At 40.2% G+C, this 24,814-nt stretch overlaps 2 pseudogenes; both read left to right on the top strand.

Annotated features, from left to right (window-relative positions):
- The first annotated feature begins 2,449 nt into the window (after positions 1-2,449).
- Positions 2,450-10,251, top strand: LOC139376391 (E3 ubiquitin-protein ligase CHIP-like; annotated as a pseudogene).
- Positions 7,245-21,969, top strand: LOC139376390 (C-reactive protein-like; annotated as a pseudogene).
- The last annotated feature ends 2,845 nt before the right edge of the window (positions 21,970-24,814 follow it).

Here is a 24,814-nt window from a genome sequence, read left to right as displayed (position 1 = left end):
TTGAAACAGCCCCTGTGACACCAATTATGGCACTTCCGGTTGGCACAGGAAGCTATAGGTAAACACATATCCTCATTGGGGTATGCCTTTACAGAATCCTGAGTTTTAAGTGTTTATGTTAAGAACTGACCGATTTACACAGGGTTGAATGCACTATTTATCACAAACTGCTGGTTGGGTATGGAAAAACACGTTTAGGGTGATTTTAACCACTTCCGGTTGCTTCAGGAAGCTTAGAATCGACACAGGTAGACCTCATAGTGTCCTGATGGACTGTCATTGAAGACAGGTTCATAAGGCATTCATAACCCACATAGGCTTCAGGTTGACTTTAGAGGAGCAGGCAATGTATTCCTATGGGGAGAGATGTCATTGTAATCTGTGAGATCAAAAAAACCCTGTTTTACTGTTAAGGGTTAATGCCACACGGTCAAGGTTAGGCTTGCACAGATCGGGAGGACCTCAGGAACGTACCTGAGGTCGAATTGTGCTTCTCACCCTAACGCTTCTCTCACTGTCACCCAAAAGCAAATGACATTTAGGGCCAGGCTTCATTTTGGGCCTACTTTTTTCACGGTCGCTGCACTCAGAGCGAGCTACGGTCAAGCGGGGCATCTCGTTGAACTCGGAACGGCCTAGAGAATATGGAAATGACATTGCAGGCTCTGTGTGTCTTTAAGCACCGCACTTTGTCACTCCATCCTTGCTGTGTGTGTGTGTGTGTGTGTGTGTGTGTGTGTGTGTGTGTGTGTGTGAGAGAGAGAGAGCTTTTCTTTGACATCTGTTGGGAGAAATGAATGATTTACAGTTCATGGGGGTTGCCTAATCACACATATGAAGTTTTGAAAAGATCTGACCTTTTTAACCCTTGGAAACAACACCTATGACACCATTTTAAGACACTTCCGGTTTACACAGGAAGCTGAAAGTGAACACATGGGGTAGGCAATTATAGAATTTTGAGTTTTAAGTCTTTATGTTAAGAACTGACTTATTTACGGAGTGTTTAGTGAGTGTGTGTTATTTCAGAAAATCACAGAAAATCACAGAAATCTCGTAGAACTCCGAAGCACACTTTAAAAAGATTTGTATGAACACGCTGCAACTGGATCTGTAACTGTTTAAAAAAAAAAAAAAAAAAGATTTTTGAACATCACCAATTTGACATTGTACGAATTCCCTTAAATGACGATAGATAAAGGCTGGTTCTTTTTTTATTGACACCGGAGGTTCCTTGACTTTGACATGAAGCGGAAAAATTATTGCTCTATTTTAATTTTGGACCTTTAATCCCAGAAAAATGGCCATAACTCAAAAACCGTTGAGGTCTAGACGCCATCTTGTTCGGGGCCAACTGCCCATTATGCCAAACCTATGCTCACCAAGTTTCGTCTTCAAAGTCTTTTCCGTTTTGGAGATAAGGCCACACATCGTGATTCGTGATGTTTTGTACATTTGCAATATGATTCGCACTAGCGACTCCTGTGGCGGGACGGGTGCAGTGCACGCTAACCAGGTTGCCAGGTGCACACACGTGGCACCTCCGAAACATTGGTGCGGCTGGCTTCCAGGTTGGATGTGCACTGTGTTTAAAAGCAGTGCGGCTTGGTTGGGTTGTGTTTCAGAGGACGCATGGCTTTCGACCTTCGTCTCTCCCGAGCCCGTATGGGAGTTGTAGCGATGAGACAAGATAGTAACTACTAACAATTGGATACCATGAAATTGGGGGAAAAAAGGGGGGAAAAAACAACAACATAACTTCCAAAAGTTTTCAACCACTTTTCGTGAACATGAGAATATTTCTACCATAAAACTACTACACGATTTTGTGTACTTTACTCAGAAAATATCCTTTTAGTCAGATTTCCAACATTGGTGATTAACATGATATAATATGACTTTTGAGGCAATTTCTACAGAAACACTACTAAAGGACAGAATGGAGGTATAACTTGTAGAATTTCAACCATGAGATCTTTTTCAATAATAATAGAAATAATTTTATGTATTTTACTCACAAAATATCATTTTAGTCAGTTATCCAACATTGGTGATTAACATTAGGCAATTTCTATCATAAAATTACAACACAACTGAAATGAAGTGCCATTTGGAGAATTTCAACCTCGGAGATCTTTTATAATATTTGAGGAAATCAATTTTACGTATTTTAACAGGCAAAGCATAATTTCCAAAAGATTTCAAACACTTTGGGAAATGCGTGCCTCTAGTGAAATTGCATGTTTGGATAGGACGCCGAGGTGATCGTGCGGCAGAGTCGATTTCCGCGCTTATAAACGCAGGGTCGTTACAGTATTTTATCAGCAAAACATAATTTCCAAAATATTTCAAACACTTGTTGTTAACATGATGTAATATGACCTTGAGGCAATTTCTACCATAAAACTACTAATGGTAAGGATTGGTTTTGGGGTATTGGTAACTTTTTTGTTATTGAATCTTACCTCGCGGTGCTCCGTCGTATTTCCGACGTCAGCATGACAACAAACTAGCTAGCTCTTAGCTCTCTGTTATAGTATAGTTACAGTTCAATGGGAAAAGCAAATCAATTAAGACTTGAAATTGAAATATACTGGCACATCAATCGTCTGTATATGAAATTCATTTGAAAGGGTGAGGTTAAAGATGTTTGTTTTTGTGTGTAGTTCACCACTAATCGGTAGCTAGGTAACGTTAGTTTAATAACCGAAATTTGAGCTAGGCTAGCTGTTAGCTAACGCTTGACTTTATCATCATGAGATAAGGTTACATTAGACATACATGTGGCTAAATCATTGGGTGAAGAGGCGTATTCTGGAGGGGGAGTTCTGAACATTAAACAAGCATCACCTTATCTTTCATATCCGTGATAACATATTTTCAAAAAACTAAAATTTAAATTGATACACAGCTTTATAGGGCTGGGGTTCCCACACAACCATGTTTCCATCTCACAGCGCTTATTTACGGAAGACAGAGTGGACTACCTGAGCTAATTAGCAATCTGTTTCTCCGAATACGCCTGCTGTGTGAAGACAGACGCCACAAACGTGTTGTTACTGAAAAATACTGTTTTGTGTTAACCGGTTAAGACCGTGTACAGTAGGTGTGTATTTTTTGCATTCGTGAAATTATTTTGATGTGATATGAACCTAGAGGGATTTATTTCAAGAACCGTAACGTTACTGCAACTGAGAATCGATTCACGTTTAGATGGCTTCCAGAGCTAATTCTCCCTTTAAATATAACATGTACCTAAGGTCATTGGAAAAAAGGAGTAACGCTAGGCTAATTTTACTCCACTATTGGGCTAGCGTTAGCATCGTTGCTTAGCTGTGGGATTTGGACGTTGCATTGTAGCAGACGTTTGACTCAGTAAACCATATCAGCAAACCAATGGGGAAAGTCCACGGTCTTTGCCAACGCAACTAGCTAGCTAGCTACCTTGTTTTGTGTAGTGACACAGGGACTGAGGGAGGGCGCAACGTCAGCCATTAGCTAGTTAGCGTAGTTTTGACATACAGTCCTTTCAGTGTGGTCATGGCCAGGTGGTGTGCCCGATAATGACTGGTTTTAATGCGTCTCAACCATTGACTTCAGCATCTTAGTTGCACAACCATATGTTGCTGCATAACTAGCTAGCCAGTGAAATGTGAGGGCTCAATGTATGAGTTGCAACAGCACCTCACCACATGCAGCAGCAACGCATCGACTGTTGCTGATGCTGCCTATCTTTCTTTTGTAGTTTGTGAGAAGACAAAGAACAGGGCCATTCTTTCACCTGACAGCTAGCCAGCCGGAGAGACGGGGAACAGGACAGGGAAACAGTGCGCAGCGGGCGCTGCAGAGCCACCAGAGAAGATGGCTAGCAGCCCAGAGAAGAGTTCCACAGCACAGGACCTGAAGGAGCAGGGCAACCGACTGTTCCTCTGCCGCAAGTACCAGGAAGCTGCCACCTGCTACAGCAAAACCATAGTGAGTAGCAAGCTACTGCTCTTAAGGGGAATGATGATGTAAAATGTCTACACACCTTTTCAGATGACTGAAAGTCTATATGATATGAGATATTGACACTGTCCTATTCACCTACTCTGAATAGATGTCAGAATAGAAGTAGCTTGGTCTGATGCACTCTTACAAAAATAGCTTGTGCAATATGTAGGCCTAACGTGCGTGGTTGCACCTGTGTGTGTGTATACATCTTGCCAACAGAACCGTAACCCCTCAGTGGCGGTGTACTACACCAACCGTACTCTGTGCCAAGTGAAGCTGCAAGCAGAACGACAAAGCCCTGGCGGACTGCAAGCACGCGCTGGAACTGGACCCCCATTCTGTCAAAGCCCAAAGCTGGAGAACTACAACGAGGCCATCGGCAACCTGCAGAGAGGTCAGGACCAACCCTCAAGGCCAGTTTCCTAGACACAGATTAAGTTTGGGCCTGTATTCACTAAGGGTCCGATTTAGGAAATTACGCCTTTCCTATATACTTTTTAGTAGTTGGTATTCAGAGTAACCTTATTAAGGTGCGTAACAGGCTTTTATAGGCGTGGTTCACTTGCGCACGCCAAATAAGTGTAATTGAACTGCTAGAAACCTTCCCACTGGCTGGCCAACAGATGTTCTCGTGGAGTTTTTATTCAATAGGGTTTTCAGTACATTTGTCTTAATAAGTCATCCCTTTAAATACAGTACACCTTTTCACTTTGGTTTTTGTCAACAGACTCAATAGAATATATTGAGAGAACGGGTTCAGAATATTATGGATCAATGAAGGAAAGATATCTAAATATATGCATATTTATCTCCGTTTCAACACCAGTTGGTAGATTTAAAAGAAATACTCTGATCTTGTAGATTATTTAGGGTTAGGAAAGTATTTATGAATCATAAAAAAATAGCTTGGAGAACCTTTCGGCATGAAAGAAAGTAAACAGTGGTTTGATTCATTCTAAAAATTGCCACACTCACTTATTTAACCTGTGGTAATGTTGGAATATTTGTGTACATAGAGAATAGTGTACAATAGCTATACCCACATCTATTGCCTGCACCAACCATGGAACTGGGTGATGACACAGCCAAGTATGGTGCCATACATCGGGTTCAAACTGCTGTCTTAATCAGTGTTCCGCTCCATAAACGATTTAATTAGCCTTTTATTTTTTTATGTTATCAATTGTTACTAATGATCCTTAGCAATAGCCACATGGCCGTGACGGCGTTTACAGAGGAAGCAAATTAAGGTAAACCAAACTTAGGTTAGGTTATACCTACTGATGGAAACTAATAGTAAATTGGCAGTTGAATAAGTGTTATTATTATGCCTACTCACAGTCGATACTGATAGTGGTTAATATTTAACATGATAGAAATAGGAGACAAAGTCGGGGTAGCCTATAATTAAGACATTCAAGAGTGTCCATCCCTGCAAGTTAAAAGGCCGTACAATTGAAATTCTGCATAATGGCACGGCATTTCATAAACATAAGTTGATATGCTTTAGTTTTCTGCCATATGACTGGCACCTTTGTCTCCAGCGACTATAAGGTCAAATATATTTACATTTAAACAATTTATATTTACAATTTTCTTATCCAAAAAATATGACTAATTACCTAGCTATTATCAAGCTGCAAATTATGGTGCTTGGACAATGGTGTTATTGCAATCGGAAAAAATAAAGTAGATGATTTTTCCACTTGGAGTCAATAGATTTGCTGGACCATATTCATGGTTTCCTCATGCGTGAAGGTGGTGAAATTAGAGAATTAAGGCATGGCCAGAATACGGCTTTTCATTAGACATCTCTGCCACACATTAATTTATTCAATCTCCTCCCAAAATGATTAGCAGGCGAATAGCATGCTATTCATGCTTAAATTCGTCACAATAGGCATGGAGAGAAGTGCATAGAAAGCGTATTTGGAACGCAATTCCCATGCTTAACTCGAGCCGGAATCAGGCACAAAGTGTCCCAGTGTGTAATGAATACGATTATATGAACAGTCTTTTTATGCCTCCTTCATTAGGAAAGTTCAGACTTTTTCACTTTTTCAAAATTGTATTACTTTACAGCCTTATTCTAAAATGGATTAAAAAAAATAAAACTCAATCTACACACAATACCCCATAATGTCACACCTTTTTAAAATATATATATTTTTGTAAATATATCACATTTATTTAAGTGTTCAACAAAGTACTGAGTAAAGGGTCTGAAGTACCTTTGGCAGTGATTACATCCTTCTTGGGTATGACACTACAAGCTTGGCACACCTGTATTTGGGGGACTTTATCCCATTCTTCTCTGCAGATCCTCTCAAGGTCTCAGGTTGGATGGGGTGCATTGCTGGACAGCTGTTTTCAGGTCTCTCCAGAGATGTTTGATCAAGTTCAAATCCGGGCTGGGCCACTCAAGGACATTGAGACTTGTCCCGAAGCCACCCCTGCGTTTTCTTGGCTGTGTGCGTAGGGTCGTTGTCCTGTTGGAAGGTGAACCTTTGCCCCAGTTTGAGGCCCGGAGCGCTCTGGAGTAGGTTTTCATCAAGGATCTCTCTGTACTTTGCTCCATTCATCTTTCTCTCGATCCTGACTAGTCTCGCAGTCCCTGCTGTTGAAAAACCTCTCCACAGAACGATGCTGCCATCACCATGCTTCACTGTAGGGATGATTTTGGCTAGGTGATGAGCAGTGCCTGGTTTCCTCCAGACATGACACTTGGCATTCAGGCCAAATAGTTCAATCTTGGTTTCATCAGCCCAGAAAATATTGTTTCTCATGTGAGAGGCCTTCAAGTTGTAGAACTACCTCAAGGATGATCAATGGAAACAGGATGCACCTCAGCTCAATTTCGAGTATCATAGCAAATGGTCTGAATACTTATGTAAATAAGGTATTTCTGTTTTTGCAAACATTTCTAAACCTGTTTTTGTTGTGTCATTATGGGGTGTTGTGTGTAGATTGAGGGGAAAAATGTATTAATATATTGTTAGAGTTACGCTGTAACATAACAATGTGGAAAAAGTGAAGGGGTCTGAATACTTTCTGAATGCACTGTAGATGTGCAGTATTGGGCCGAGTGCAATTTATAATGCTGTCAACATTCTAACTATACCCAGTACTAGGCATCTCTGAGGCAGTATTACTGTTTTCAATGGACTACATTCATGTCTGGACCTTTTCTGTCGGCAGCTTACAATCTGGCCAAGGAGCAGAGACTGAACTTTGGAGACGACATCCCGAGTGCCCTGCGGGTCGCTAAGAAGAAGCGCTGGAATAGCATTGAGGAGAAGCGCATCAACCAGGAGAACAAGCTGCATGCATATCTCACCAAACTTATCCTAGCAGAGAAGGAGAGGTGAGGGAGGGACCGGGAGCTAGGCTTTTGGGCAGATAATCATACTAGTGTATGAGCAAAATTCATTGCCAGAATTCATTGCCAAATTCATTGCCAGAATCATCTTGTATGACATTCAATGAGTTGCTACACATTAATAATCATGTGTGATAATTAGGGCTGTCCCTGATACAATTTTTTTAATGTATTTTTAAAATATTTTTTTCTTAAAAAAAAATTGAGATTAGAAGATCTCTCTTGGTGGCCCGAAGTAGTCTGTTCTTTCGACCAATCAATGCTCAATTTAAAAACGGGTATTTTTCCATATAGAAACTCTGTTTTAAAAAAATCAACTATATGCATTGAGCTTGTCTGGTGGTTTAAAATCAATTACAGTTGAAGTCAGAAGTTTACATACACCTTAGCCTAATACATTGAAACTCAGTTTCACTTTTTTTCACATTTATACCTAGTAAATATTCCCTGTCTTAGGTCAGTTAGGATCAACACTTTATTTTAAGAATGTGAAATGTCAGAATAATAGTAGAGAGAATTATTTATTTCAACTTTTCTTTATTTCATCACATTCCCAGTGGGTCAGAAGTTTACATACACTCAATTAGTATTTGGTAGCATTACCTTTAAATTGTTTAACTTGGGTCAAATGTTTCGGGTAGCATTCCACAAGCTTCCTACAATAAGTTGGGTAAATTTGGTCCTATTCCTCCTGACAGCTGGTGTAACTGAGTCAGGTTTGTCGGCCTCTTTGCTCGCACACGCTTTTTCAGTTCTGCCCACAAATTTTCTATAGGATTGAGGTCAGGGCTCTGTGATGACCACTCCAATACCTTGACTTTGTTGTCCTTATGCCATTTTTCCACAACTTTGGAAGTATGCTTGTGGTCATTGTCCTTTTGGAAGACCCATTTGCGACCAAGCTTTAACTTTCTGACAAATGTCTTGAGATGCTGCTTCAATATATCCACATAATTATCTTTCTTCATGATGCCATCCTATTTTGTGAAGTGCACCAGTCCCTCCTGCAGCAAAGCACCCCCACAACATAATGCTGCCACCCCCGTGCTTCACGGTTGGGATGGTGTTCTTCGGCTTGCAAGCCTTCCCGTTTTTCCTCCAAACATAACGATGGTCAAACAGTTCTATATTTGTTTCATCAGACCAGAGGACATTTCCTCAAAAGTACGATCTTTGTCCCCATGTGCAGTTGAAAACAGTAGTCTGGCTTTTTTTTAATGGAGGTTTTGGAGCAGTGGCTTCTTCCTTGCTGAGCGACCTTTCAAGTTATGTGGATATAGATACTTTTGCACCTGTTTCCTCCAGCATCTTCACAAGGTCCTTTGCTGTTGTTCTGAGATTGATTTGCACTTTTTTAACCAAGTACGTGCATCTCTAGGAGACCGAACGCATCTCCTTCCTGAGTGGTATGTTGGCCCCCTGGTGTTTATACTTGCGTACTATTGTACGTGGTACCTTCAGGCGTTTTGAAATTGCTCCCAACGATGAACCAGACTTGTGGAGGTCTACACATTTTTTTATGAGGTCGTGGCTGATTTCTTTTGATTTTTAATGATGTCAAGCAAAGAGGCAAGGAGTTTGAAGGTAGACCTTGAAATACATCCACAGGTACACCTCCAATTGACTCAAATTATGTCAATTAGCCTATCAGAAGCTTCTAAAGCCATGACGACATTTTCTGGAATTTTCCAAGCTGTTCAAAGGCACAGTCAATTTAGTGTATGTACACTTCTGAACCCCTGGAATTGTGATACAGTGAAATAATCTGTCTGTAGACAATTGTTGGAAAAATAATTTGCGTCATGCACAAAGTAGATGTCCTAACCGACTTGCCAAAACTATAGTTTGTTAACAAGACATTTGTGGAGTGGTTGAAAAATGAGTTTTAATGACTAACTTAAGTGTATGTAAATTTCTGACTTCAACTGTATATTCATTGAGCTTGCCTGATGCTTTAAGCACACTGTTTGATGAAATGAGACAGCCTGAATAGAGGCGGAAAAACTCTATTCGATCATCCTCCTTCTCCCTTTCACGCCAAGTGGTTATCAAAAGGTAGAGAGCTGGAAAGATTTTTCTAATATGTTGAGGAACTAGTGTCATTCTCAGACTTCGTTTACTTGCTGTTTTGAGGTGAAGAAAACTACTTTGAGAAGCTCCACAGCTCAGTGGCGTTAAGATAATCAGAAATACTTCAGAGTACCAAATTGGCACATTTATAGCCTAGGGCTACTTCTATGCGTAATCAGGTGTGGTATGTCCTTACTCATCATTGACAGGAGCCCTCCAAACAAAAGACAATGAATAAATTGACAACTCGTAAATGTAATGAAATCATCCAACATTTGTTTCTCACAGGTGTAGCAAACAATGTGTCCACTTCGACAATGAGAACGATGTAATTATGGCAATTAAAGGTAAATGTTCTTCTGTTGATATATGTCATGGGGGAATTGATAGACACTAACAATCAAAGGGCACACAATGAAACAATGAACGTGCACAAATTAGCGGGAGAGAGTGCATTCTGGAGAGAGACATTGTGCATATTAGCCACACTCCCCTTTTTGCACTGTTCCTTCCCGCTGCCTCCGCAATGGATTAGTCCACTGAGATAGGTGTGAATCAGACTGGTGTCTCGTGTGCCATACACTTTTTTGCTACTGCTCGACTAAAAAAAATCTTGGTCGATCAACAGCAAATCGACCAGTCGATTAAATGGGATCAGCCCTAGTGAGAATACAACTGTTGAGATGTTGATGCAAATTTTAGGAATGTCTGGTTAATTAATGCATTACAATTTGACGGTGCATTTTCTCTTTTGTTCAATAGGGCTGGAATGGTAATTGTAAGCAATGATTATGGATGAAGACCGTGAATAAAATAACCATTCTTAGACATCCATTTTATTGTATTTTTAAGTAAATATATGATAACAGTAGTGTAAATTAATGATTATTATAAACAATATTTTTTCTACCTTATTCCTTCAATCTGTCTCCATCTTCTGCTTCCAATTTGCTCCCTTTGATGCTGTAACATGATCCATTTGTACTACCTTATGCATAGTGCTCTGGCCGAACTGCGCATGTTCAGGCCGTGAAATCAAAGGCACTCCTTCGATATAAAGTTATTTTTAACGAAGATGATAATGTGTCAGTTTGTCACTTTCGCGAGGTTGGACTAATAACATGTTAAACTATTTTAGACATTGGTTTGAATCTAGGCTGTGCCTTTAAATTTGGAGAAAATTAACATTTTAAGTAAGAATTTTTCACTTCTCATTGAATTTTCAAAATCCTACCTGTTCTGTTTAGTCTGTGTCAAGAAACTCTTTGGTGTTGCATTGCAGCAAATGACTGTATATATGAATGGACAACACCATTGATCACAAATCAAACTCTACTTGTCATGTGCTGGATACAACAAGCCCTTAATCAATAATTCAATAAGAGTTACATGCTGACAAGACCGAATGTTGATTTTTGTCCACCCACACCAGACGCGATCAGACACGCAGGTTCAAATATCAAAACAAACCAACTGTATTAATTTGGGGGACAGGTCGAAAATCATTAAACATTTATTGCAATTTAACTAGCTTGCTGTTGCTAGCCAATTTGTCCTGGGATATAAACATTGGGTTATTATACCTGAAATGCACAAGGTAAAAGTGTAAACCCAGTTAGTTTCTAGTAATCTCTCCTCCTTTAGGCTTCTTCTTTTGACTTTATATGGCAGTTGGCAACTAACATTAAGGTGCATTACCGACGAGTGTGGACCTCAGTTCATCTTTCAATCACCCACGTGGGTATATGCTCCTAAAAACCAATGAGGGGATGGGAGAGGTGAGACTAGCAGCGTGTCAAGCATCACAAATAGAACCAAGTTCCATTTTAGTGCCTGGCTATGCAGATGCTCATTGGCGTGCGCGAGCAGTGTGGGTGCATTGATTGAATACATCATTGTACCCACATTTACTAAATAAACTAAAGTAACAATAAAATAACAATAATTAGGCTATATACAGTTGGGCAAAAAAGTATTTAGTCAGCCACATATAGTGTGCAAGTTCTCCCACTTAAGATGAGAGAGGCCTGTAATTTTCATCATAGGTACACTTCAACTATGACAGGCAAAATGAGAGAAAAAAATCCAGAAAATCACATTATTAGTATTTGGTCAATAACAGAAGTTTATCTCAATACCTTGTTATATACCCTTTGTTGGCAATGACAGAGGTCAAACGTTTTCTGTAAGTCTTCACAAGGTTTTCACACACTGTTGCTGGTATTTTGGCCCATTCCTCCATGCAGATCTCCTCTAGAGCAGTGATGTTTTGGGGCTGTTGCTGGGCAACACAGGACTTTCAACTCCCTCCAAAGATTTTCTTTGGGGTTGAGATCTGGAGACTGGCTAGGCCACTCCAGGACCTTGAAATGCTTCTTACGAAGCTACTCCTTCGTTGCCCGGGCGGTGTGTTGGGGATCATTGTCATGCTGAAAGACCCAGCCACGTTTCATCTTCAATGCCCTTGCTGATGGAAGGAGGTTTTCACTCAAAATCTCACGATACATGGCCCCATTCATTCTTTCCTTTACACGGATCAGTCGTCCTGGTCCCTTTGCAGAAAAACAGCCCCAAAGCATGATGTTTCCACCACCATGCTTCACAGTAGGTATAGTGTTCTTTGGATGCAACTCAGCATTCTTTGTCCTCCAAACACGACGAGTTGAGTTTTTACCAAAAAGTTATATATGTTGGTTTCATCGAACCATATGACATTCTCCCAATCTTCTTCTGGATCATCCAAATGCTCTCTAGCAAACTTCAGACGGGCCTGGACATGTACTGGCTTAAGCAGGGGGACACGTCTGGCACTGCAGGATTTGAGTCCTTGGCGGCGTAGTGTGTTACTGATGGAAGGCTTTGTTACTTTGGTCCCAGCAGGTCATTCACTAGGTGTGGTTCTGGGATTTTATACAACATTTTAGTCACATTATGCATATTGGGCAACAACTGTCCCGTAGATGGGACACCGATCAATAAGATTTTTTTTAAAGTAATCATTGACTGTCGTTTTCTCTTTGCTTATTTAAGCTGTTCTTGCTATAATATGGACTTGGTATTTTACCAAATAGGGCTATCTTCTGTATAGCACCCCTACCTTGTCACAACACAACTGATTTGGCTCAAATGCATTAAGGAAAGAAATTGAAATGCATTCCAGGTGACTACCTCATGAAGCTGGTTGAGAGAATGCCAAGAGTGTGCAAAGCTGTCAAGGCTTTCAAGAATCTCAAATATAAAATATATTTTTATATAATATAATATATTATATTTTTTTTGCTGTCAAAATAACCTAAATTCTCCATTTACTGACACTTATGGCTGCTTTGTGTGATGTATTGTTCTTTCTATCTTCTTGCACTTTGTGCTTTTTCTCTGTCCCCAATAATGTTCTGTACCATTTTTTTTGCGTCGATACCATGTTGTGTTAGTACAATCTTGTGCTGTTGCCATGTTGTGTTGCTACCGTGTTGTTGCTACCATGCTGTGTTGTCACATGTTGCTGCCATGCTGTGTTGTCTTTAGGCCTCTATGTAGTCTCTCTTGTTGTTTCCCTGCCCTCATCCCCACAGGAGGACTTTTGGTAGGCCCTCATTGTAAATAAGAATTTGTTTTTAACTGACTTGCCTAGTTACATAAAGGTTAAATAAATACCTTTGTCAGGGCATGGACGCTAAAATGTGTCAAGCGTCCCACAGTTGTATCAAGTTGCCTGGATGTCCTTTCAGTGGTGGACTATTCTTGATACACATGGGAAACTGTTGAGCGTGTGAACCCCAGCAGAGGTTTGTAGTTTTTGAACTCACCCCTATCAAATACACAGTGGGATATGGGTTATTTTGTAGTCCCTAAGGCTTCCACTAGATAGCAACCATCTTTAAAACGTTGTTTCAAGCTTCTACTGTGATGTGGGACCGGATGAGAGCTCTTTGAGTCAGTGGTCTGCCTCCAGCCTCATTCTCAGTCATGCGCTTTCACTTGAGAGGTAGCTCTCGTTCCATTGCTTTTCTACAGACAATGGAATTCTCCGGTTGGAACATTATTGAACTTTTATGATAAAAACATCCTAAAGACAAGTTTCTTCGACCTGTAATATAACTTTTTAAACTTTTTGTCCCGAATGGACCAGATCGTGCTTTTGGATTTGTTTACCAAACGCCCTAACAACAGAAGCAATTGGACATAAATTATGGACATTATCGAAGAAAACAAGCATTTATTGTGGAACTGCGATTCCTGGGAGTGCATTCTGATGAAGATCATCTAAGGTAAGTTAATATTTATAGTGCTATTTATGAATAATGTATAACCCAACATGGCGGATATTTCTCTGGCTGGTTTGGGCTCTTCACACCGTTCTCAGATTATGCTTTTTCCATAAAGTTTTTTTGAAATCTGACACAACGGTTGCATTAAGGAGAAGTGTATCTATATTTCCATGTGTAACAATTGTATTTTCATCAACATTTATAATGAGTATTTCTGTAAAATTATGTGGCTCTCTGCAATATCACCGGATGTTTTTGGAACTAGTGAACGTAACACGCTAGAGTATACTGAGATTTTTTTTCTATAAATATGCACTTTATCGAACAAAACATATATGTATTGTGTAGCATGAAGCCCTATGAGTGTCATCTGATGAAGATCATCAAAGGTTAGTGATTAATTTTAGCTCTATTTGTGATTTTTGTGACTCCTCTCTCTGGCTGGAAAAATGGCTGGGTTTTTCTGTGACTTGGTGGTGACCTAACATAATCGTTTGTGGAGCTTCAGACACTCCACGTTTGTGGAGAATCAGACACTGTAGCTGGATTAACGAGAATTGTATCTTTAAAATGGTGCCTAATACTTGTATTTTTAAGAAATTTGATTTATGAGATTTCTGTTGATTTGTATTTGGCGCCCTGCAATTTCATTGGCTGTTGGCCATCGGAACCCCAGTACCAAATATTTTGTTCCCCTCATCAATACCCCATAATGACGAAGCAAAAACAGTTTTAAATTTTTTTTTGGCAAATGTATTAAGAACAAAAAAACTATACCTTATTTACATAAGTATTCAGACCCTTTGATATGAGACTTGAAATCGAGATCAGGTGCATCCTGTTTCTATTGATCATCATTGTGATGATGAGTGGCCAGTGATTCCTAATCTATGTTTATAGGCAGCAGCCTCTGATGTGCTGGAGATGGCTGTTTAACATTTAGTGGTGTAGTATAGAATGCAATGCAGTATATACATATTAAATGGAAGATGCAATATGTAAACACAATTTAAAGTTACTAAGATACCGTAGAATAGTGTGGAGTGCAGTTTATAAAAAATGAGATCAGTAATGCTAGATACAGAAACCATTATTAAAGTGGCTAGTGATCCATTTCTAAAAGTGGCCAGTGATTCCTAATCTATGTCTATAGGCAGCTGCCTCTGATGTGCTAGTGATGTCTGTTTAGCAGTTTGATGGCCTTGAGATAGAAGCTGTTTTTCAGACTCTCGAGCTTTGATGTACCTGACCTCGCCTTCTGGATGATAGCAGGGTGAACAGGCAGTGGCTCGGGTGGTGATGATCTTTTTGGCCCTCCTATGGTATCGGGTGGCGTAGGTGTCCTGGAGGGCATGAAGTTTGCCCCCGGTAATGCATTGGGCATACCACACCACCCTCTGGAGAGCTTTGCGGTTGTGGGCAGTGCAGTTGCCGTACCAGGCGGTGATACAGCCCGACAGGATGCTCTCAATTGGGCATCTGTAAAAGTTTGTAAAGGTTTTAAGTGTCCAGACAAATTTCTTTAACCTCCTGAAGTTGAAGAGGCGCTGTTGCACCTTCTTCACCACACTGTCTTTGTGGGTGGAACATTTTAGTTTGTCAGTGATGTGTACGCCGAGGAACTTGAAGCTTTCCACCTTCTCCACTGCGGTCCCATCGATGTAGGGTGCTCCCTCTGCTGTTTCCTGAAGTCCACGATCATCCCTTTGTTGACGTTGAGTGAGAGATTATTTTCCCGGCACCACACTCCCAGAGCCATCACCTCCATGTAGGCTGTCTCATCGTTGATGGTAATCAAGCCTACTACTGTTGTTTTGTTTGAAAACTTGATGATTGAGTTGAAGGCGTGCATGGACAAGCAGTCATGGGTGAACAGGGAGTACAGGAGTACACACCTGTCTATATAAGGTCCCACAGTTGACAGTGCATGTCAGAGGAAAAACCAAGCCATGAGGTCGATGGAATTGTCTGTAGAGCTCCAAGACAGGATTCTGTCGAGGCACAGATCTGGGGAAGGGTACCAAAAAATATCTGCAGCATTGAAGGTCTCCAAGAACGTAGTGGCCGCCATCATTCTTAAATGGAGGAAGTTTGGAACTACCAAGACTCTTCCTAGAGCTGGCTGCCCGGCCAAACTGAGCAATTTGGGGAGAAGGGCCTTTGTCAGGGAGGTGAACAAGAACACGATGGTCACTCTGACAGAGCTCTAGAGTTCCTCTGTGGAGATGGGAGAACCTTCCAGAAGGACAACCATCTCTGCAGCGCCCCACCAATCAGGCCCTTATGGTAGTGGCCAGCCGGAAGCCACTCCTCTGTAAAAGGCATATGAACGTAGCAAACTACAGAGAGATCCTTGATGAAAACATGCTCCAGAGCGCTTAGGACCTCAGACTGGGCCGAAGGTTCACCTTCCATCAGGACAACAACCCTAAGCACACAGCCAAGACAACGCAGGAGTGGCTTCGGGACAAGTCTCACTGTCCTTAAGTGGCCCAGCCAGAGTCCGGACTTGAACCCGATCGAACATCTCTGGAAAGACCTGAAAAGGGTTAAGCAGTGACGCTCCCCATCCAACCTGACAGAGCTTGAGAGGATCTGCAAAGAAGAATTGGAGAAACTCCCCAAATACAGGTGAGCCAAGCTTGCAGCGTCATACCCATGAAGACTCAAGGCTGTAATCACTGCCAAAGGTGCTTCAACAAAGTACTGCATAAAGGGTCTGAATACTTATGTAAATGTGATATTTCAGTTTTAGATTTTTAATACATTCACAAAAATGTCTAAAAACTAATTTTGGCTTTGTCATTATGGGGTATTGTGTGTAGATTGATGAGGGGGGGGGAATTAATTAATCAATTTTAAAATAAGGCTGTAACGTAACAAAGTGGAAAAGGTCAAGGGGTCTGAAAACATTCCGATGCACTGTTAAGTTAATTTCTTAGCAATTTTTTTTTCAGCTTTACTTTAGTGCCTTATTGCAAACAGGATGCATGTTTTGAAATATTTCTATTCTGTACAGGTGTCTTTCTTTTCACTTTGTCAATTAGGTTAGGTATAACCACAATGATATTTTTCCATCCAAATGTTTTTCCTATCACAAGGGTTTTAAAGTTTCACCTCATGGTGAAATCCCTGAGGGGTTTCCTTCCTCTCTGGCAACTGAGTTAGGAAAGACGCTTTTATCTTTGTAGTGACTGGGTGTATCGATACACCATCCAAAATGTATTTAATAACTTCACCATGCTTAAAACTTCTTGACCATACTTGAGACGCAGACGTCTCAAGTATGCCCCTGGAAATGCAAATGCGCTACGCTAAATGCTAAATGTACTCGTTACAACTCAATCTTTGATCAAAATTCACAAGCAGGGTATTGAATTAAAGCTACACTCGTTGTGAACCTAGCCAGCAAGTCAGATTTTTAAAATGCTTTTCGGCGAAAGCATCAGAAGCTATTATCTGATAGCATGCACCCCCCAAAATGCCAGCACGACACGTAAACAACAGATTTTGCGGTAGCCGGCGCTACCCAAAACGCAGAAATAAAATATAAAACATTCATTACCTTTGACGAGCTTCTTTCTTGGCACTCCTATATGCCCCATAAACATCACTATTGGGTCTTTTTTTCGTTTAAATCGGTCCATATATACCCAAAATAGCTTTGTATGGAAGCTGTGTCATTCAGAAAAAATCATCGTTTTTAAACGCTGCGTAATTTTTTAAAATTAAAAAAGTCGACGATAAACTTTCACAAAACACTTCGAAATCCTTTTGTAATCCAACTTTAGGTATTAGTAAACGTTTATAATCTATCAAAATGATTACAGGGCGATGTCTTTTCAATAGGTCTTCACTTGCAAAACAATGGCTTCTAATATCTTCTTCAACTGCATCCGGGTGAAGACTGGGAAAATGGAGGTCAGATAGATGGATTTTCCAACAATTAATTCAATTGAAAATGAGGACAATGGCGCCATCGTGCGGAATTTGTATGAATTTCAGGCAGATCGATATTAAATTCTGTTCTCTTTTAACAACTGGTGGAAGTGACTTATGGAAATTATTTTTAGCTTTCAGAGAGCAGTTTTTCTTGCGTTTTTCAATGAAACACACGATCTGTTATAGTCACAGCCGTGATTTAACCAGTTTTATAAACTTCAGAGTGTTTTCTATCCACACATACTAATCATATGCATATACTATATTCCTGGCATGAGTAGCAGGACGCTGAAAAGTTGCGCGATTTTTAACAGAATTTTCGAAAAAGGAGGGGGTAGAAGTAAGAGGTTAAAGGGATATTCAATGAATGCTTTTTATTTTTACGTTACACATCTACCAAAAAGGGGCCCTTCTTTGTGAGGCATTGGAAAACCTCAATGTTCTTTGTGGTTGAATCTGTGTTTGAAATTCAATGCTCAGCTGAGGGACGTTACAGATAATTGTATGTGTGGGGTACAGGGATGAGTAAGTCATTCAAAAATAATGTTAAACGTTATAATGTCATGTTACACTATTATTGAACACAGTGAGTCAATGCAACATATGTGACTTGTTAAGCAAATTTGACCCCCTGAACTTATTTTGGCTTGCCATAACAAGTGGTGGAATACTTTGTTGACTCAAGACATTTTAGCTTTTCATTAAAAAAAAATCTCAATTTAATCAATTCTGTGATGTCCCTATTAATTGATTTAGTTGTAATTACTTCCATCACATCTCAACCATACTGCAAAATCTATTTTCTCCGACAAATGTTTTTTATAGATTAAATATGGTTTATTTGAACTATTTTCATAGTTCCTTACTCATGATGAGGGTGAACCATTATTGATACACATGGGAAACTTGAGTGTGAAAAACCCAGCAGTGTTTCAGTTCTTGACACACTCTGGCACATCCTGCCTGGCACCTCCTGCCATACCCTGTTCAAAGGCACTTCAATCTTTTGTCTTGCCTGTTCGCCCTCTGAATGGCACACATACACAATCCATGTCTCAATTGTCTCAAGGCTTAAAAATATTTCTTTAACCTGTCTCCTCCCCTTCATCTACACTGATTTGAAGTGGATTTAACAAGTGACACCAATAAGGGAGCGTAGCTTTCACCAGGTCAGACTATGTCATGGAAAGAGCAGGTGTTCCTAAAGTTTTGTACACTCAGTGTAAGATGTAACCATGTGCTATTGAATTTATTTATTTGAGCGGCACTGAGCATTCCAAAGGTGACATAAGTGAGTATTCAAAAAAATTATCAAGATTAGGAAAGGTTTGAAAACTGCTCCAGGAGTGCTGCTTGACCTGCTTCCAGCATCTGAAGTTTGTGTGTCCTGCCCAGGTTGGGAATTAAAAAGCAGACTGCAAAAAACGAGTTCTGCTTCGATGGACAATAAAGTTGTATGTAGATTAATCAACATGTCAATCTGAAATCAGTAAAGGTCAATACAAAATGTACATACTCAAGATACCATGAGGTTGCTCAACTGTAGAGGCCACCCTAACTCAAAACACAGTCATTACATTACTTGACAGGCACACTCACCCACAATCAGATGTTCCCGGAATGGGGGTCAAAGTGTGTGTGTGCACATCTGCACGCGTGTGTCAGTCAACACAAACAGACCAGTATCACCCAAACCCAAGCCACCCTCACACACACTGGATCCATTGTCATCACACATTGAAGTGATGTAATGATCTGGTACCTTGAGGGAAGAGGAGTATAGACCCATGGCATTAAGAATAGACAGGCATGACAGTGAGCTAGCATCACAAGGCTTTTCAATGGAAATACAGCCTTAAATCATCATAGAGCAATTATGTTAGTATTTTGTTTGTGTTGAGGCATTTCGTTATAGAATATGCAGTTTATACTATATGATGTATTTACTACTATTTATTATTTTCACAATTACTTTGTGGCATCTTTTGCCATTATGATATGTGTTTGCTGTGGTAGATATTCTCAAGTGAAAAGATAGCTGCCAGTGCCGTAGTCTTACTGGGTATCGTCAGTGTCACCTTAGCCAATGAAGGTATGTTTTGGTTGGTAGGCTATGGAAAATAGAGGAATAATTTGGATTATACTAGCTATTATTATTTATTTGTATCACATAACTATTTTATAGAAGATACAGAAAATAATGTCATACAATTGTTATTGGTAAAATCCCAAATAGTAGATCCAATAGCTCATATCATAATACTTTCAAAGCATTACGTGTGCATACCTCCTCAAGTGAGCTCATGTAAAGCTGTTTTTATACTGTTGTGACCGTAGTACAACGTAATGACCGTCAAGGGGTCTGGACCTCCTAATCATTCGCAAGGAGATTCCTGCAAAAATATTATTTGAAGATGATATCATCATCTCCTATCATCTTCAAATAATATTTTTAAAGGAATCTCCTTGCGAATGATTTTGCCGAAGATTGTATCACCGGTGTTGGACTGACAGTCAGAGGAACCCAGGTTCAAGTTCCAGTCAGTTAATTTGCTACAATACTGTTGTCATCTTCAGCTCTAAGTTGATGATGTTATTGTTGATGATTTTGTTTGTGGTATTGTTTACAGTTGACCTGGGCAGGAAGGTACTGGTCTTTCCGTATGAGACAGACTTCAGCTTCATGGTGCTCATCCCCCAAAAGGAAATGGTCCTGCGCACGTTCACTCTGTGCATGCGTGTGGCCACTGAGCTGGAAGTCGAGCGGCAGATCATCCTGTTTGCCTACCGCACCACCGACTACGACGAGCTCAACGTGTGGCACAAGAAAGATGGCCGCATCGCCTTCTACCTGAGCGGCGATAGCGCTTTCTTCCACCTGCCGCCCATCACCACCTTCAAAACAAGTCTCTGCCTCACCTGGGAGTCCCGTACTGGGCTGGCTGCCTTCTGGGTGGACGGCCGCCGCAGCACCTACCAGCTGTACAAGCCGGGCTACACTATCCGGCCCAAGGGGACCGTTCTCTTGGGGCAAGAGCAGACAAACACATTGGAGACCTGGAGGCTTTGCAGAGCTTTGTGGGGGAGGTGACCGACCTCAACATGTGGGACTATGTCTTACCGAGGAGCCAAATCCAAGCCCTGCATTATGGACATAAGCTCACCAAGAGAAACATCTTTGACGGGCCACCATTGAGTACCAGCTGAACGTGAATGTGATTGTGGTGGATGATGATTGACTCGGACTGGAATCACAAACAAATGCGGATGTGATACATTTGTGTGTCTGTGCTGGACTGCTACTGACCTTTTTGTTTAGTTTGGTGTCCTAGGTTTAGTCACGTTCACACTTTATGCAGTCAATGAACTATGCTCAAACACAAAATATCAGTGGTTCATAGGACAATATGACTTGCATTTTGTGATCATTAAATAGTCTAATGCAGGTCAAAACCAGATCCTTCACCAGACAGGCACCATGTAAACACCATGTATAGCACTATCCTCTTTCAACACAATTCTTCTTTAGACATCCACTATTTATAGGATACTGTAGATACAGTATGTCCACTCACCTGCTGCATGGATGGTGAGATTAACCATATTTTATAAGCATTGCATTCAAGATGTTAATTTATGAAACAAGATGCCAAAATGTTGACATTTATTTCACAGTGGAAGTTTATTAGTCGCCTTTTGCAACCTGCTAATTATCACAAATATTCAGTACAATTTACGTACAGTATTAAAATTAAGCTGGTGTTTAGTTACAGATAATGCATTTTTTGCTCTCAGCATGATTACATTTTTTATGTGGCCTTTTATACATTTCTCACGTGGCTGATGAGTACTAATTTCAATGGAATGTATTGTTGATGTACCGAATTTAACCACAAGGTGGCAGTATATGCTAGAGTTTTTATTCAGTGAGCGACGAATAAGACTATTTCATTTGTTTATTTGGATCCCCATTAGCTTTTGCAACGGCAGTAGCTACTCTTCCTGGAGTCCACAAAAAACACAACATGACAAGTAACAAAACATTGATACACTGATATACAAGGACAGTCACACAAATGTATAATACTACAAACAATATACAAACAATACAACAAAAATTATTCAAACATTACAACTAAAAAATGTGTGTTAGAGTTTGTTTGTGTGTGTCCCCTCACACAAACATACGAATGGTGTGGCATTCTTACGCTCAAGATTTAAATTGCTTTTGATCCCACATAATGATTCATTATTTTTATACTTAATAATTTAACTGTGCTTTGAGACGTACCATTGCCATAATGTTGCCTTTGGTTAGCACACTCTCTCATAATGGTCAATGTTTAAACTGATGTAAGAATGCTTTTGGGTCTGAAATTTAATCCTGGCATGTGCATAACTAAAGTATGTGTTATTTAAGAGAAAATAGGTATTTTAACTTTTTGAGCATCCTATTTGTATTATAGCCTACCTATAATGCTGGTGAGACCTTCACAATATTAAATATTGTTGTTATATTTTATTCCATTGTTTTAACTTGTATTCTTTTAAATTGTTGTTCTAAAATGAAATTGCCTTTGTACATGTTTATTAGCCTATATGTTGTGAACTCTAAAAGGAACAACACCACAGAAACAGTATAGACTTTTGTTCACTGTGACAATAAGGGTATAGTCCTGGAATAACCTATGTGTAAATGTAATCTGTTGCTGTATTTTTTGTGTTATCTGTGATGGTTTTGTTTGTCTTGTTTAGTTTAGTTTTTTAATCATTGTACCTAAACTGTATGTGTAAACATGTATACGCAGAGCCCAGCTGTAAAAGAGACCTTGGTCTCAGTCTGTGTTCCTTGTTGAAATAAAGGTATAATAATAGTAATAAGTCCCTGTGCAGACTTAGTAGCCACCATGTACTGTAGTAGTATGCTTGTTGTTCACTATGAACATGTTCTACCTCCTCCCCTCCACCTCCTTAGAGAGGAAGAAGTTTTCAGTGAACACACAGCATAGGCTCCCCAGAGGGTGGGAAAGTGCAGCGTTCCGAATGTGTGTGTGTGCTTATTCGGACTCAATCTCCTGCAGCAGCAGCTAAATTAGTTGGGAGGGAAGGCAAATGAGTTCTGACTGTGGGTCAGCAGCCAAATGTTCCACCTTCTTGAATGTTGCAATGCATCAATCGCACTGCCCACTCACTGTGTGGTAACACCTTTGTGGACCATCTGCCCAGGCAGGCTCCTCAGCCCTCACATTCCAAGCACTCTTTCTCCGCTCCTCCTTTCTCTCCAATTGCATCCCTGCCCAAGAGGAGTGCTAGCTGCCTCCCAGCCTACACACACACACACACACCGACCCCCATAACACTACACTCCCTACTCATACCCCCCATATCACCATATTGTCTTTACTTTGACTTATGGAAGGTTAACTTTTAAGTAAAGTATTTTATTTGATATTTTTTTAGATCAGATGCACTATGAATTAAATATAAATTCATCCCATATTGGAGTAGAGATTAGTGATTAAGAATATTTTCTGAGTATTTCTGAACAAATAATTATATTTCATTAGCCTACTTTGGACTGAACTAAAGGTTTATGGTATGTTAAATGTCAACCTTTAGTTTTTTTGTTCTATATCTAGGCACTGTTTTTCACCTATTCAATAATAAGAATATACTTTAGTGCCCAAAATACAAATTAAAACCCTTTATACACAATCAACCATCATCATATTTGTTTCAAACATTATTTTATCGGATTATGTACAATATAATAAAACAAATTGAAAAATAATGAACAAAGAATGAACAAATTGATGTTTAAAATGAGTCACATATGTTTTGATTATGAGATCTGCATAATCGCCCATGGTGGGGCCGTCTGAGGCGGCGCAGTGTGGTGCGTGCGGCTCGCTGCCCGTCCCTGCGTGTGTGAGCTGGTGAAATCTCTTCCACACGAGAGGAGATAGACGGCGCAATGGAGGCCCGCAGAGCCGGTGGGGGAGACAGAAGGAGGCCCGTTCTGGATTCCTTCGAGCAACTCCAAATAGATTTCCAGGCAAAACATATTTGCATAAGCAAGACAGTGCTACGAGCTATCCATGTGAGCTCTGGCATGTGAGCAATAAACAGATGGATAATTTTTTTAAGAGAAATGTTCATCTGTTAAAATGTGGATGTTCAGCCTGCTATTGTTTTCATAAAACAACTATTGTTTAATCCTAACAAGACATACTGTATAACATGATATACAGTTCACAATATTGGAGTAATATAAAAAAGTATGAATACCTAATTTTAATATATTTTACATGCATTGGATGGTTACTGGCTTATTCACCCTGCTACCATCTAACAAGGGAACACTAGAGGTGCATTAAAGCTGGGAAGGAGAGACTGAAAACGGCTTCTATCTCTAGGCTTCAGTGTGTTGAACATTCATCACTAGACGGCCTCAGCCCGGTACCCTTGCCCTGCACCTTACAAAGTCAATAGACTACTACCAACAGTTACTCTACCCTGCGTCTTCCAGACTGCTGCCCCATATATATAGAGTCATTGAACCCTGGTCACTTCAATATTCTGAAATTCTTTATGTACACGGAACAAAAATATAAAACACAACATGAACAATTTCAAATATTTTACTGACTTACAGTTCGTTCATATAAGGAAATCAGTCAATTGAAATTAATTCATTAGGCCCTAATCTATGGATTTCACATGACTGGGAATACAGATCTGTTAGTCACAGATACCTTAAAAAATAGGTATGGCTGTGGATCAGAAAACCAGTCAGTATCTGGTGACCACCATTTGCCTCATGCAGCGTGACACATCGCATTCGCATAGAGTTGATCAGGCTGTTGATTGAGGCCTGAGGAATGTATTTCCACTTCTCTTCAATGGCTGTGCAAAGTTGTGGATATTGGCGAGAACTGGAATACGCTGTCGAACACGTTGATTCGGAACATCACAAACATGCTCAATGGGTCTGGTGAGTGTGCAGGCCATGGACGAACTGGGAAATGTTTAGCTTCCAGGAATTGTGTATAGTTCCTTTCGACATGGGGCCTTGCACTATCATGCTGAAACATGAATGGCAATGGGCCTCACGTTCTCATCACGGTATCTCTGTGCATTCAAATTGGAATTGTTAAAATGC

This window comes from Oncorhynchus clarkii, chromosome 20 (genome assembly GCF_045791955.1).
Source record: "Oncorhynchus clarkii lewisi isolate Uvic-CL-2024 chromosome 20, UVic_Ocla_1.0, whole genome shotgun sequence".
NCBI lineage: Eukaryota > Metazoa > Chordata > Actinopteri > Salmoniformes > Salmonidae > Oncorhynchus > Oncorhynchus clarkii.
The sequence above is the reverse complement of the archived record's forward strand: the minus strand, read 5'-3'. Positions and strand labels throughout refer to the sequence as shown.